General features: G+C 49.4%; 1 protein-coding gene across 1 annotated transcript in view; it reads left to right on the top strand.

The window, feature by feature from the left end:
* ZHX2 (zinc fingers and homeoboxes 2) overlaps nt 1–16,272 on the top strand; it is a 179,886-nt gene that overhangs the window by 1,410 nt on the left and 162,204 nt on the right. The gene's annotated exons all lie outside the window — the stretch shown is intronic.

Here is a 16,272-nt window from a genome sequence, read left to right as displayed (position 1 = left end):
GTTTCGTCTCTGCCCCCACGAGAGAGGTTCAGCTTTGTTGGTGTTACGGCTCCTTGGTGGGGTCCCCGGGACTTGGTCGACTCTTCGCCTTTACAAACTTGCCCCTTTCCCAGCCGCTGTGCAAGAGGCTGCGGAGGCGCAGATGAGCGGAAAGTTGGAAACCAGTGAGCATCACAGGACGGTCCCCTTGGGCTCGTCGCCGTGCGGAGCTCGGGAGACGGCGGCGGAAGGGGAGAGGGGTGTGGGAGGCTGGGGAGAAAACTTGACGGGGAAGCTAAGTTGTGATTTGCTCAGGCTTCCACCTGATGGATTGGTTTCCAAGCCAGTGGGGTCTCTGCCTTCACAGTAATTTCCGCGATGGCCTTTTGTTTGTCTGGAAGGTGGGGGAGGAGGAAGGTGGGGAAACCAAGACTTTCCCTGGACCCCTCCCCTTGAAAGTGGCGCTGCCCAGACCCTGGAGTTCTGTCCAGCGCAATCCCCGACGGTCTCCCTCTGTTATCAGTGTTAATGTTGAATGTTAGCCGCTCAGTCGTGTCCGACTCTTTGCGACCCCGTGAACTATGGCCACCCCTACCCTCACCCCAAGTCTCTCTGTCCATGGGGATTCTCCAGGCAAGAATACTGGAGTGGGTTGCCTTTCCTTCCTCCAGGGGATCTTCCTGACCCAGGGATCGAACCTGGGTCTCCCGCATTGCGGGCAGATTCGTTACCGTTTTAGCCATCAGGGAAGCCACCTGGTGTTGTTAATGTTACTAATAGCAGCTCCCTAAGTCCGAGTCAGGCCGGTGAAGGGGAGCGGGGTGCAGGATTTGGGGGACAGGCATTGCCCCACTTCGTTCCTCTGGTTGCTCAAACCTCGCACAATTATCCTCTTAAAACACACACATACATAGACTCATTCACTCACTCACATGCACATTCTCTCTCCTGTAATGTTGAGCAGAAGTGAATGCCTTGAAGTGTAGGGAGTGAAGTTCTGAGAGCTCTTCAAGATTTCCGTCAAAAGGTGATTTTCTGTTTATGAGGGCAGTGAGTTAAAGTAGTGGAGTCCCAGGACAGTAATGTCAAAAAGCATTTGGATGACAACCAAGTGGAATAAATATCTTGTAAAATGGCATGTTTAACAGTAAAAATAGATTAATGGAGCCCTCAAGTGCTTGAACGGGACTCACATGAAGGTTTAAGTTTAAAGGGAAAGTTAATATAAAGCTATAGACACATCTTCTTTTAAGGCCAAAGGGGGGAAATGTACAAGTAAGATTGAAATGTGTCCCTGACAGTGACTGGACACACGATCTGGGAATATCGTTGCTATTTAAACACTCTGCTCCATTGACTGTTCTCATGTGCATATTTGCCTTCTGGCCAGGTTTGGTGTCAGCGAAGGACCACTTGGAAGTTAACAGCTCTTAAGGGGAAAATTCAGAGGCCAAGGTTTTGGGGTAAATGGAATATACTAATTCTCATTTAAAGGCAAAAATCAAGATGCCACAAATGTTTGTTGGCACACAAGTATTCTCCCAATGTAAATGCAGCGTGTCTTGACATGCCCAAAGGCAACCCCACCTCAAGTGTCCTGTCCCCATCAGGACCATGAGACTCAGTGGGGTGCTGTGCATTTGACAAAAAAGGATAATGACAGTGTTTGATAACAGTTGCTAACACTGTTTCAGTGTGCCAGGCATAATGCTGTATATTTTACATGCTTTACCATTTAATTCTCACTATAACCCTATGAGATAAATACGATTATTATCCCAAGTTTACAGTGGAAGAAACTGAAGCTCCGAGAGGTGACAAAAACTTGCCCAGAAGCCACACAACAAGAGTTAGACTCCGCATTTGAAGCCAAGTCTTAACAGCACTCCAGTATAGCAGCTCCTCAGATATGGGAAGTTGTAGTTAGAATGAAAAGTAAAGGCAGAAAAGAGGGAACAGGGACCACTGCCCAGTGGTCCAAACTTGTAGGAATTTTCCTGGGTTTCATCTCCTACATGAAAGAAAGTAAAGTCGCTCAGTCATGAGCGACCCCACGGACTGTAGCCTACCAGGTTCTTCCATCCATGGGATTTTCCAGGCAAGAATACTGGAGTGGGTTGCCATTTCTGTCTCCAGGAGATCTTACCGACCCAGGGATTGAACCTGGGTCTCCCACATTGTAGGCAGACGCTTTACCATCTGAGCCCCCAGGGAAGTCCTAATTCATCTCTTAATTAATTTATATTTAGCAACTCTGTGTTGATTTGTTTATTCCATAACTATAATATTCATCACACTAATAAAGGGCGATAGTCATTAAGCACTTTTATATGTCAGGGACCAAGTGCTTAAAATTAAACTATTTTGTCTTTGTGAAACCCAGTGGGGCAAGTACTGTCATTCTCTCCTTTATATAGATGAGGACCTAGGAGCACAGAGAGGTTCTCTAACTTGCTCAAGGCCAAACAGTAAGCAGAGTTCCAGACTCCAGAACATGTGCCGTCCACATGCCAGTGCGCTATTCTAGACATGTTGGAGATGCTGATGAAATGGAGCATCTCTCTAACCTTGATGCAAAGCCCTGCTCCAGGCACTAGGGAGATATTAGTGGACTGAGACCCCTTACCACCTAGGAGTTTGAGCAGCCAGCAGGCCACATCAAGCAGAATTAAATAGGTGCTAGAATTGAGAAGAGTAACTACTGTGGAAGTAGCATGAAGGGCAATGGCACCCCATTCCAGTACTCTTGCCTGGAAAATCCCATGGACAGAGGAGCCTGGTAGGCTGCAGTCCATGGGGTCGCAAAGAGTCAGGCACACCTGAACGACTTCACTTTCACTTTTCACTTTCATGCATTGGAGAAGGAAATGGCAACCTGCGCCAGCGTTCTTGCCTGGAGAATCCCAGGGACGGGGGAGCCTGGTGGGCTGCCGTCTATGGGGTCGCACAGAGTTGGACATGACTGAATCGACTTAGCAGCAGCAGCAACAGCAGCATGAAGGGCTCAGTTCTTGCACTGTGAGGGATCCCATAGAGGATTTCCTAGAGTGGGTAGCTGGGAAACTGCCCATGACTGAGGAGGAACCATGTCTGGAGGTGTGTCTGGTATCATTGCACACAGCTGTTAGCACCAGAAATTCTGCCCACCCATGACTTAACCAGATGGGGGCCTATTTGTGTTGGACAAGAAGAAAGTGGGTGGAATGGTGCCTCAGCTGTACCACTGGGGACCGAGGCTCTGTCTTTCTATTCTGCCACCCATGGAGTTTTACGCATTTGACCCCAGGTCTATCACCTCATGGTGGGAAGGGGGCTGCTGCATCTCCAGGCCTCACATCTGCCTTCCAGGAAAGGGGAAGTAGGATGGCTGAGGCACACAGAACATTTACCTAGTGTGGCTTTACTGTTACGTTTGGAAAGGGACACCCCTCTCAGGGACTTCTGTCCTTAGCTTGACCAGAACTGTGCCACATGGTCACCAGAACCTACTGGAGAGGGGCAATCACATGTTTTTAGTTAGGCGCATCAATGCCATAAATACACTGGAATTCAGCTTGTAAGGCAGAAGGGGTGAATGGTGGAAGTGTTGTTGAGCTGGAAGATAAAGTGTGTGTGGCCTCCGATGAGAAAAGGGGTGTATTCTGGATGAAATTAAAACTGCGTCCTAGGGGCCATGTGTGTTCTGCTGAGGTGGAGAGGGAGACGCAGGGAAGATTGTGCAGAGAGATGATGCCAGACTTGGAGGCAGACGTGGAGGAGGTTGATTTAATTTGTAGGTACTAGGGAGCCATTGCAGGCTTCTCAGGAGGGACTGTCAGGTGTCTTAAGAAGGTAAGACTGACAGCAGTGTGCCTTATGGAAATAAATCAGCTTGGTTCTTATTTGAACTAGAATGAGTTCTGGAAAGTTTCAGACCAGGGGACCAGTTCTGCCTTAGGGCAAAAAGAAGACAACACACTAAGAAAGTGAGGGAGATTTTCTTTAGGTTCTGCCAATAGGAATCCAAAATTAACCTGATGTTAGTCAGCTATTGTGTGCATATTCAGTCACTTCAGTCGTGTCCAACTCTTTGTGACCCCATAGAGTGTAGCCCACCAGGCTCCTCTATCCTTGGAATTTTCCAGGCAAGAACCATTTACTTCTCCAGGGGATCTTCCTGACCCAGGGGTCAAATCCCCATCTCCTGTGTCTCCTGCATCAGGCAGATTCTTTACTGCTGAGCCACCAGGGAAGCCTTTAGTCAGCTGTTACCAGGAAGCAGCTAGCTTTCCTTTTGCAGAAACTAATGAGTAGAACTGGACACAATGGAAAGGAGCACCAGTTGATTTCCCAAACACGACGCTTGCCTTTCTCCTGACCCTCAGATTCCCCGGGTCCTACCTGCAGCTCCAGCACTCATCAGCAGAATAATTCCGGTTGTGACCCTTCAGCTTTGCTTTTTTTTTTCTTTCACATTTGTTTAAAATTGGAGGATAATTGCTTTACAGTGTCGTGTTGGTTTCTGCCATACAACGTGAATTAGTCATAACCAAAGGTTCGTCTAGTCAAGGCTATGGTTTTTCCTGTGGTCATGTATGGATGTGAGAGTTGGACTGTGAAGAAGGCTGAGCACCGAAGAATTGATGCTTTTGAACTGTGGTGTTGGAGAAGACTCTTGAGAGTCCCTTGGACTGCAAGGAGATCCAACCAGTCCATTCTGAAGGAGATCAGCCCTGGGATTTCTTTGGAAGGAATGATGCTAAAGCTGAAACTCCAGTACTTTGGCCACCTCATGAGAAGAGCTGACTCATTGGAAAAGACTCTGATGCCGGGAGGGATTGGGGGCAAGAGGAGAAGGGGACGACAGAGGATGAGATGGCTGGATGACATAACTGACTCAATGGACGTGAGTCTCAGTGAATTCCGGGAGTTGGTGACGGACAGGGAGGCCTGGCGTGCTGTGATTCATGGGGTCGCAAAGAGTCAGACACGACTGAGTGACTGATCTGATCTGATCTGATCTGATGTATATAAACAGAGGGGATGCTCCCAGAGGCCCTTCTGTCAGTTTCCCCACACTGGCTTCCCCCAGAAAGGCCACCATCCCTGATTCTCTTCTCAGTTAATCACTTTATGATTTGGGGCTGTTACATATAAACCTCAGTTTCCTCAGCTCTAAAATGGAGATTATTCCAGTAGCTGCTTTCTGGATTGTTGTGAAGCTGAAGAAATTTACAGAAGGGTTTAGCATAGTGCCTGACACGTGGATTCTGCTCAGTAAATGTTACCTGTTGTCACCATCCTCACCTGCCATCATCATCTTGCCACCACCTCTAGGATGTGACTTTCTTGTATCCTTGAGAGGGGCCAAGTAATTAACATGCATGAATTTGTGCCATAGATTTCAAGACCCCAACTGTCCCCAGTTCATTGCAATTCTCCTCCATCCCACCCTCTCCCCCCACCACGCACACACACACACACACACACACACACTCACATATGTGCTCATTTGTGGCAAATCTGAGCAACTTCGGACACGGTGAGCTCTCCTGAAATATCACAGTGGGACCCTGGTGCACCGTTCAGGTAATGTGCTGTGTCATGGTTAAATTCAGGCAGTGCCGTTCTGAAAAGATGCTCAGCTGCTCACATACCCCGGTGGTAGACAACAGATTGGGCATTGTTCTGGGTACTGACAGGGTAGTTTCTTTTGTAGTTGAAAAAGAGAAAGTCCTCTCGATTCCCCGCCCCCACCCTCCATCAAATAGGTTGTGATTTTAACAACATCCACCCCAATCTGTTTCCTGTTTCTATGCTTGAAGTCATGCATTTAAGATGGGTTGATTGGCAATGGGGTGTGTATGTGTGTGTGTGTGTGTGTGTGTGTGTGTGTGTCTCCTACACACACACGTGTAGCAGACCCCCAAGAAGAAAAACTGTCTTGGCAACAGTCCATCATGTTCCACCCAAACTTTAAAAGGGAATCAAAAAAGACCAGAGTCAGAATCAAGTTTTCTTGCTGACACCTCTCTTTACCCGCCACCCCACCCCTGGTGAACAGTTTACCTGTTAAAAGCCACAGTTCACACACTTTCTTCCTCTTCCTGCCCTCCTCTTGTCCCCTAGCACTGAAACGCTTAGTGGGGATTAAATCTTATTACAGTGTTTCAGTGCAACAGTATTTACCATGTGAAACCTGTAGCGAATGAAATGCGTGTGCTGTTCATTCATGGGGGATCGATATGAAGGAATGTGGCCCAGGCATTCACTCACTTTGGTATAAGAGGCTCAGAGTAGACTTTAGAGGTGCACAGGCTTGGTTTGGGATGGAGAAGTTCAAAGCACCTGCTGGGTTTACTTTCCTGGATTTAAAGCCACGCCTGGTTCACCTTGCAGGGGGAAATTAGCAAAACCCTGGGAACTGTTTGCTGTCAGGCTCCGGGCAGGGAGTGGATTCCTGTGTTCCTGGGGCCTCGAAGGGTGGCCAGGCTGATTTAGCTCTTTCTCTGGGAGGGAATGCTCCCTGTCAGGGGCCCAGAACAGACTCTGTGGGAGAGAAAAGTAGCCTGCTGTTGAGAAGGGTAGAGAGAAAAGATGAATGAGATTTCCTGGGATGGTTGGATGCCTGCACCTGCGGCTTCTGGACTCCAAACCAGCTGCAGAAAACCGAGGAAGGACCAGATTCTACACAGAGCAGGCTGCAGGCACACATGCAGGGGTAGTGCTAGCATGACGGTTTAAATCACTGTTGCAGAAAGGCAGGAGAACCAGTCCTCCGCAGGGCCGCCATTTGTATCCCTCAGAAGCATCTCCCCCACCCCAGGCCCCTGACCCCAGCTGTGTCCACTCTGGCTGGTGAGATTGAATAGAATACAAAGTCCCCTGCCCTCCCCAGACACACCACAAACACAGTGCCCCCATCTTCAGAGCAGCAAGAGCATCCAAAAATTGGGTACCTACTGTGTGCCAGGCACCCTGCTGAACGTGCTCTCTTCACTGTGTCCTTCAGAGTGACTCTGAGGAGGGCATCCAGGGCCACGGTGTAGCCTCATCTTAAAGACCAAAGGAGACCAAAGCGCAGAGCGGTCAGGTGCTTGGTCTCAGAGAGGAGGTAGCCGAGATTCGCATTCACATCAGCCTGATGCTAAAGCCGATACTCTTATGCATCACCAGGTCTTTATATGTATATGTAACTATGTTTATGTATCTATTTTTGGCAGTGCTGGGTCTTCCTCGATGCGGGTCTTTAGATTGGGTGAGCAGGGGCTACTCTCTAGTGCGGTACTCGGGCTTCTCGTTGCAGTGGCTTCTTTTGTTGTGGAGCAAGGGTTCTAGAGCACACGGACTTCAGTGGTTGCGGCTCCTGGACTCTAGAGCACAGGCTCAGTAGTTGTGACACTTGGACTTAGTTGCTCCGCAGCATGTAGGATCTTCCTGGATCAGGGATCGAACTTGTGTCTCCTGCATCAGTAGGCTGATTCTGTACCACTGAACCACCAGGAGAGTCCCTCACCAGGTCTTTCTGATGTCTTCTGGAGGCCTGGAACTATATGGAGGGAGAAGGGACAGTTTTAGAATGAGTTTCTGGACAGTCTGACAGCTTTTCTGCTAAAGGAATGTAGGGGTCAGTGTAAGCAGGCGCGCATGCGCGCGTGTGTGTATATGTGTGTGTGTGTGTGTGTGTGTGTGTGTGGTGTAAGATTAGTTAAAACAGAAGAGAATTCCAGATCTGTGCCTGTTATCCTTAGCCACCCAAACCCCACTCCCAAGACAATTCTAAGCGTCTGTCAGTGTCTACACCAGAACATTCTCCAGGGGGCATGCCACCCTCTCCTCCCTGGCTCTGGCAAGAGAAGGAATCCCAGTGGGCTGACAGCTGAGAGATGGAGACGGAGGAGAAGCTGGGTGCTACTTTCAGGATGCTAAACAGCCTTGCCAGCCAGTGGGGGCAGGAGGTAGGGGGAGCAGGCGTTGGGAGGGTGGAGAATGGCTGGGTTGCTGTTTTTATACAATAAAAGAGGATCATTGTAATTGGGAGCCCTTGAATCATAACACGTCTGCCCATGGTTCTTTCCAGCTGCAGAGCCATTTAGTTAAATAGCACACAGAAAACTCCTTTCAGCTGACATTACTTTCCTGCTGTTCTTAAACTACAAGACCGGGCTGAATCACTCAAATGAAAAAGCCATCTCAGGCTCCCTTAGCCCCTGTGGGTATGCAGAGCTCCCATGGAATCTTCCTGGCCTGTGCAGGAGGACATTGAGAAATTATTTTCCTGTGCAATGCACCCTTGTCTTTTGAGGAGCAGCATCTTTAAGGTATTTGCAACCCAGTCTGGTCAGAGCTGGATATTGCACATGGCCAAGTTGTTTAGGATGGGTGGTGGCCCAGAGAGGGTAGGGAAAGGCCTCACAATGACAGGGGCTAGAGGACGCAGGGCGTGTGGACTGACAGCCAGAAGATGGAAAAAGAGACCGCCCCCTCCTCCCAGCCAAGAAGCGAGGGGAAGGGATGCTGGTGGCTGCAGACAGGAGCAGAGAGGAGCACAGGCCCTCACCAAACCTCCCCTGATAGAGAGCACCGAGGCGGCATTATCCTATAGAACGGCCTGGAATTTAATTGATTCTAAGCATGCAGTGAATTTCTGCCAGAGCCACACAGTTCAGGAGAACTGGAAGACTTCAGGTCATTTCCAAGAGCAGAGAATCCTGGGTGCAGGGAGCCACAGAACAGAAAGGGTTTGGATCACTGGTGGGTTAATGGGAGACCCTCCAAAGATGGGGGGCTGCAGTCAACACTGTGAGATTGAACGTGGCCTGACTTCAGCACTTTTAGAAACGGGATTTATTGTAAAAAGTCTAATGTCCTCTGTTGTCCCCAGAGGGGGATGTTGGGAGGATGAGAATAATAGCAGCATGGTGCGTGAGTAGGATCAAGGAGTGTTCTAGCAGGAAGGAAGTTTCGGGGTTGCCTGCTCCAACTTAGGGAAACTGAGGCCCAGAGAAATGAGGGAATTGACCCAAGGATGCCCAATCATATGGCAGCGCGTGACTTTTCCTCTTCTGCGCTGGCTAGTTTACTTCCTCTGTCCAATCAGCAGACACTCACTGAGCACCTGCCAGGGGAAGAAAATAGCATCCCTGCTCTCAGGAAGGTCATGGTCACTTGGCACTTAGCAGCAACTGCTTCCTGACATCAGAGGCACAGGGCCTGAGTGCTTTCTGTGGGCTAGCCCATGGCACTTCTGGGAGATGGGAGGACTCTGTTATCCCCATTTAATCGATAAAAAAGCACAGAGGGGGGAAGTCCTTTGTCCAAGGTTTCTGGAAGCCAGGCAGTCCTACACCACACCTAGTGCTCTTAAGGCTCAGGCTCCTGCACGTGTGTCCCCTCCTACCCTCTGTCCACCTGCGGCTCCAGCAAGAGGGCTGGGGCCCCACCCCACTGATTAGTGCCCTGGGGGCGGAGCCACCAGCCCTCGCTAAGGATAACACAGGGATGGGTGTGTGTTCAGAGCTCGATGAAGGGCCTTCTCCTGCATGGGGGTTGTTCCCGATGTATTGAATGTCAACTGTGCATAGGCTCTGTGCCCCTCACACCTCACGTCATAGCCCAGGTCATCTGTACGGCAGCCCTGCTGAGCAGATAGTGGGGAGGGCAGAGCCGGAACTCCAGCACACATCCGTACAACCCAAGACAAGAACAGTTGCAGCTACATCAGGCAGGCATGCTGCAGCCGGAAGATGCTGATTGGGAGTCCTGGGTGGGCAGGCCACTTAGGGACACAGCATCGCTGGTGATGGGCCAGTTTCTTTTTCTGTAAAACTAAAGGTCTCTAAAAATAAATGAACTTGGAGGCACTTTGGGCAACTTTCAGTTGAGCAACAGATACTTATTTAATTTAAGTATAATAAAAAGTCCCAAGTGCTGTGAGTTGGGCCCTGGGCATCTCTGTAGCATAGATGTTAGTACTAGTCACATTTTAAAAAGTAATTTGAGAATAGCATTGAAACATGTATATTATCATATGTGAAACATTGCCGGTCCAGGTTTGATGCATGAGACAAGGTGCTCAGGACTGGTGCACTGGGATGACCCTGAGGGACGGGATGGGGAGGGTGGGAGGAGGGGGGTTCAGAATGGGGAACAGATGTACACCCATGGCTGATTCATGTCAATGTATGGCAAAACCCACTACAATATTGTAAAGTAATTAGCCTCCAATTAAAATAAATAAATTTTAAAACATAAATAGCTTCACATCCACCCATTTAAAATATACATTCTACTGACTTTTAGGGTATCTACAGAGCTATGCATCCATCACTAGGGTCTAATCTTTGAACATTCCCATCATCCCAAACAGAGATCCTGTGCCCCTTGCCAGTCATTCTCCATCCTTGTCTCCCTCGCCAACTCTAGACAGCCACTAATCTTCTTTCTGCCTGTATAGCTTCGCCTTTACTGACGTTTCACGTAGAAGGATTCATAAAGTACGTGGTCTTTCATATGCTTCTTTGACTTAGCATGTTTTTGCGGTTCCTCCATGTCACAGCATGCATCAGGACTGCATATTACTTCATGGCTAAATGATATTCCATTGCATCCGTAGACCACCTGGGGCTGCCATAGCCAAATACCCCAGACTGGGTGGCTTAAAGGACAGAAATTTATCTTGTCACAGATCTAGAGGCTGAAAGTCCAAGCTCAAGGTGTCAGCAGGTTTGGTGGCTCACAAGGCCTCTCTCATTGGCTTGCAGCCGCTGCCTTCTCTCCACATCCTTGCATAGCCTTTTCTCTGCGCACGTGCCTCCATTATGTCTCTTCTGAGTGTTCAGTTTCCTCTTTTTGTGAGGATTGGACTAGAGTCCACCCTTACAGCTTCATGTTAACTTAATCACCTCTTTGAAGGCCTTGACTCACATTCTGGGAATAGGGCTTTAGCTAATGAATTTGGGCGGGACACAGTTCATATCATACCACAGTGGTATCGTGGGCCGTTTTGTTTATTCGGTGACCTGCTGCTGGGCAGTTGGGTTGTGTCTACGTCTGCCATTATAATAACGTTGCTGTATCTGTGTGCAGTCTCTGTGTGGACATGCGTTTTCATTTCTCTTAGGTGGCTATCTGTGTGTGGAAGTGCTGGGTTTTGTGTTTAACGTTTTGAGACACTGCCACACCATTCTGGCTGTTTCCGTTTTACATTCCCACCAGCAGTGTATGGGGATTCTGATTTCTCCATATCTTCCCCCACCTCCTGGTATTACCAGAAGCTCCGTTTTACAGGTGAGGAAACTGAGGCACCGGGTGGGGAAGGTCAATCACAGGGCTAGAGAGGAAAGGAAACAGGCTTTGCACACACACACACCACACACACCAGTCTGACCAGTTCCCTACCCAGGCCTGGGACTGATTAGCAAATGAGTCCCCAGTGTGTGGCATCTTTGATGGCGCTTGCTCTCAGGGTCAGCAAGTGCAGGCTCAGCACCCAAGAGGGAGGGGGTGCCTCCTTAAACGTTGCATCCTGGTTTGCTACTTGCCTCACCTTTGTCCTGGCCCAGCCGCCACCCTGCTCTTGTGTGTGGGGTTCTGTGCTCCATGTCAGGGTTGGGGAGGGATGAGGGTGGGGACACTAAAGACAAAGCCACCATCCCTTCCTGGGAGGGGTCCTCAGTCTGGCTGGAGAATTTGTGCATTTGCATCTCCACACAGTGAGCTGACCTGGACCTGCGGAGGCAGAGTCCCTGCACACAGGGTTGCTGTGCAAGATCACAGGGGCTCGTACCTGTGAGAGACTTCCCTGGTGGCTCAGTGGTAAAGAACCCACCTGCCAATGCAGGAGATGCAAGTTCAGTCCCTGGGTCGGGAAGATCCCCCTAGAGGAGGGCACTGCAACCCACTGCAGTGTTCTTGCCTGGGAAAGCCCATGGACAGAGAAGTCAGACAGGCTACAGTCCATACGGTCACAAAGAGCTGGACCCAGCTGAGCGACTACATAACAACCACAAACGCCTGTGAGGGACTGAGCACAGCACCCAGCACCCAGGCAGCGCCTGGAAATGCTGACCAGCACCGTGGCGTTGGCACAGACGCACCTCACACCTGCGTCTGTGAGGCTGCCCGTGAGTCACTGTGGTTGAGGGAGGGCCTGATGCTTTGGGTCTGTGACTGGCAGCCTCATCCCCACCCCTCGGGAGAGCCGTCACCCAGCGACCAGAGAGTGACCTGAAATGAAGGAACCTGACCATCCACGCCCTCTGCGGACCTGCTCCGCCTATCCTGGGAGTGGTGGGTCCATCCACAGAGCCCAGCACTGGCTCTCTTTCACCTCTCGCGTTTCCTGGCTGGGCCGCAGGCACTCCCAAGTCTGGCTCTGTTACCACCAAAGCCAGAGTGCAATTCCTGTGCTCACAGGTTGAGAAAGTACTTGATGGATAGTACCTGTGGGGATCAGGGTGAGGCAGGGAAGGGATGTTCTTTCAGGGTTGGGGAGGCATATGATTGATCCTAGTAGGATATTTGGGGACTCAATTTCAAGATATCTGGATATAGAAGATGTTTCAGTGATAGAAATGACGAGAGACTTCTTGCTCTGTTTGGTCAAAGGCCACATTGATTCTGCACATGGCTTAAATAGACTCACCTCTCTTAATAGTTTTTCTTGGAACATAATTGCTTTATAATGTTGTGTTAGTTTCTGGCGTACAACAACATGAATCAGCTGTACATATACATATATCCCATCCCTCTTGAGCCTCCCTCCCACCACACCCCCATCCCACCCCTCTTGGTCATCACAGCACCAAGCTGAGCTCCCTGCGCTCTACAGCAGCTTCCCGCTAGTTATCTGTTTTACACATGGTCGTGTAAATGTCAGTGCTGCGCTCCCAATCCGTCTGTCCCATGCTCCCTCTCCCCTCCTCTGTCCACATATCTGTTCTCTACATCCTGTATCTGTATTCCTGACCTGCAAATAGCTTCATGTGTACCTTTTTCCTAGATTCCATATATATGCATTAATATATGTATTTGTTTTTAATCTTTCTGAATTACTTCATTCTGTATGACAGACTCCACATCTCTACAAATGACCCAACTTCGTTCCTTTTTATGGCTGGGTAATATTCCATTGAAAATATGTACCGTATCTTCTTTATCCATTCATTTGTTGATGGACATCTAGGACTGATGTTGAAGCTGAAACTCCAATATTTTGGCCACCTGATGCAAAGAACTGACTCATTTGAAAAGACCCTGATGCTGGGAAAGATTGAAGGCGGGAGGAGAAGGGGACGACAGAGGATGAGATGGTTGGATGGCATCACTGACTCAATGGACATGAGTTTGAGTAAACTCTGGGCGTTGGTGATGGACAGGGAGGCCTGGCGTGCTGTAGTTCATGGGGTCGTGAAGAGTCAGACAGGACTGAGCGACTGAACTGACTGAACTGAGCTTGCTTCCTTGTCCTAACTATTGTAAATAGTGCTACAGTGAACACTGAGGTATATGTGTCTTCCTGAATTATGGTTCTCTCAGGGTATATGCTCAGTAGTGGCATTTCTGACTCAGTGGTCCTGCCTTGGGGGACGGCGGCTTGCTGGCAGTTCAGACCTCCTGGCTAGCGCCCTCATAGCTCTGCACGTGCACCATGCCAGCCACACAGCTGCATGGAGCCTGGGTGGCCTGTGCCGTGGTGTCGCTGTGTGTCTCGCCAGTGGTCTCGGGTACGTTCTGGCACTGTGACAAGACCTCTGTCTTGCTGGACACAGGCATTTACACTTTGATCCCCACACCCCCACGCCCATCCCCTGCTACCTGAACACCTAGCTCTGGTTGAGTGGTGGCTCAGTAACCACTGCTCAGTTGATAAACAGAATCGAATAAAATATAATTTGTATGTGTGTTGAGATAGGAGTGGGGAGTCATACTGGGTCTGACTACCCAAAAATGAACAGAAATTTTTCTGGAGTTGGTTTTTCAGTAAGAGAGAAGGAGGAAGTCTTAAGGGAAGGAATACGTGTCATGGCCGATGTCACCATTCCCTCCCCGCCTCCACTCCAATGACATGTGGCTCTAAAACACCAAATCTGATCGTGTCCCACTGACCTCCGAAAACCTCCCAGGAGTCATAAACCCAAATGCTCTTAGGGGGTTTTCAGGCAACAGAAACAAGTAAAGGAGTCAGTTGTAGGACAGTAGGAAGTGATTGTGCATGCTAAGTCGCTTCAGTCCTGTCTGACTCTTTGTGACCCCATGGGCTATGGCCCGCCAGACTCCTCTGTCTATAGGATTCTCCAGGCAAGAATACTGGAGTGGGTTGCCATTTCCTTCTCCAAGGGATCGTCCCAATGCAGGGATTGAACCCATTTCTCTTGTGTCTCCTGTTAGCAGGGAGGTTCTTTACCAATAGCATCACCTGGGAAGTGGTAGGTAGTAGATCAAAGTAGAAAGCACATGTCCAGCTGAAAGGCACTCAAAAACCCCAAATCAAAACCATTTGAGTGGACTTTCCTGTCCATGCCAAGGACTGCTGTTTAATAACTTCTGACCCATAGAACCAAGTCCAGATTCTTTGAGAGCTGACCTCTACCCACCAGACATATTTTGCCATAACCGCTTCCCACTCCACCATGTGCCCCACACTTCAGCCATTCAAGGCCGAGCCCTGAACCCCGCATGCTCCACCTTCTTTCCCTTTTCTTTCCTTTTCTACATGTAGGTCCTTCTCCCCAGCAAGACTAATCCCCCAGACTTACCCGTTCCCTGGTGGCTCAGACAGTAAAGAATCTGCCTGCAGTCAAACCTGCAGGAGACCTGGGTTTGATCCCTGGGTCAGAAAGATTGCTTGGAGAAGGGAATGGCAACTCACTCCAGTATGCTTGCCTGGAGAACCCCATGGAAAGAAGAACCTGGCGGGCTACAGCTCATGGTGTCAGACACAACTGAGCGACTAACACTTTCACTCATTCCTGCCCCGGAAATAACTGCTTAGAAATCCTAGCATGTGGATTTTGACCTTTTTGCACCTCTGTCTCCCTGAAAAACCGTGGACCAACCTCCGCCCCAAAGGAGAGTTTCCTCTTTGTCTTCATGTTCCCAGCACCAACCCAGAGCTGGCCCCGTGAGCAGGTTCCAAATGACTGTCCCTCGAGTGACTGGTTGGTTCTACAAATGAGTGAATGATCATCGGGCCTGTTTGGGAGCCTGTGCTCTGGGTCAGAAGGAGGTAAAGTAGCAGTTGCTACCCGCTGCTGCCCCTAGTGGCTGGCGTTGCCAGTGCCTGGAAGGACAGTCACTGGACCATTTCGTCACAGGAAGCTGGCCAGACGGCTTCCGTCCCAGGCTGCCTTTGTCCCAGGTTTGGGGGCCTCTTGGCCAAATTCTGACGATCTGCCTGCCTCCCTGGCTCCGCCCAGCTGCCTCATCTGAACATCTGGCCTCTGTGCGCATCCTGGGTGCGCTTCTTTCCTTTGACGTGGTGGCAACCTTTGTTTCCTTCCAGGAAGACCGTGTCCACTGTCCTGTGTGGCACCCAGAGCAATACCGCAGGATCTTTCTACCACTTCCAATAGTAAACAAACTCTTTTTTTTTTTTTTTTTTTGGCCAAGTCTGAACTTGAAACCAAACTCTAAAGGTGGTAGAAAGAAGGACACGCATTGATTGAATGCCTGCTGTATGCCAGCTATTGAGCCAAGCATGTTGTCTAACCTACCTTATTTAATTTCTTTCATTCCCCCAGCGATGCCACTTGGTAGAAATTTTTATACATTCGACATCTGAGGAAAGTGAGCCTTTATGAAATTAACTTGATTTAAAGCCAGACCTGAGTGATCTCAGAGCCCAGGTACTTGCCACCCTACAGAGCTGGTGTGTTAGTTAGAGGTTATGAAGACTCTGTGTTGAGTGCCTCAGTGAGTGGGATACGCAGACGTGGACCCTGCATTTCCTTCCAGAGTTTACTATTTTGATTATAAAAGGCTGCATGGCTAGAGTGAGTAACAGAGGCATCTTTTCTCTTTCCTTTAGAAGGCGCTTCCTGGCACTAACACAGATCCTCATTCTCAAGAAATGTCCTCATGCAGTATTTTAAAAAAAGAATTGTATTTATTTACTTATTTTTGGGTTGAGCTGGGCTTTTGTTGCTGCCCAGACTTTAGCTGCAGCAAGCAGGAGCCACTCTCCAGTTGCGGTGTACAGGCTTCTCATGTCGGTGGCTTCTCTCGGGGCTGAGCATGGGCTCTAGGGTGTGCAGGCTTCAGTAGTTGTGGTTCCTGGGCTCTGGACCACAGGCTCAGTAACTGGTGCACACG

This window comes from Bos indicus, chromosome 14, assembly GCF_029378745.1.
Source record: "Bos indicus isolate NIAB-ARS_2022 breed Sahiwal x Tharparkar chromosome 14, NIAB-ARS_B.indTharparkar_mat_pri_1.0, whole genome shotgun sequence".
Lineage (NCBI taxonomy): Eukaryota > Metazoa > Chordata > Mammalia > Artiodactyla > Bovidae > Bos > Bos indicus.
Note: the sequence above shows the minus strand (reverse complement) of the source record. Positions and strands in the feature narration are given on the sequence as shown.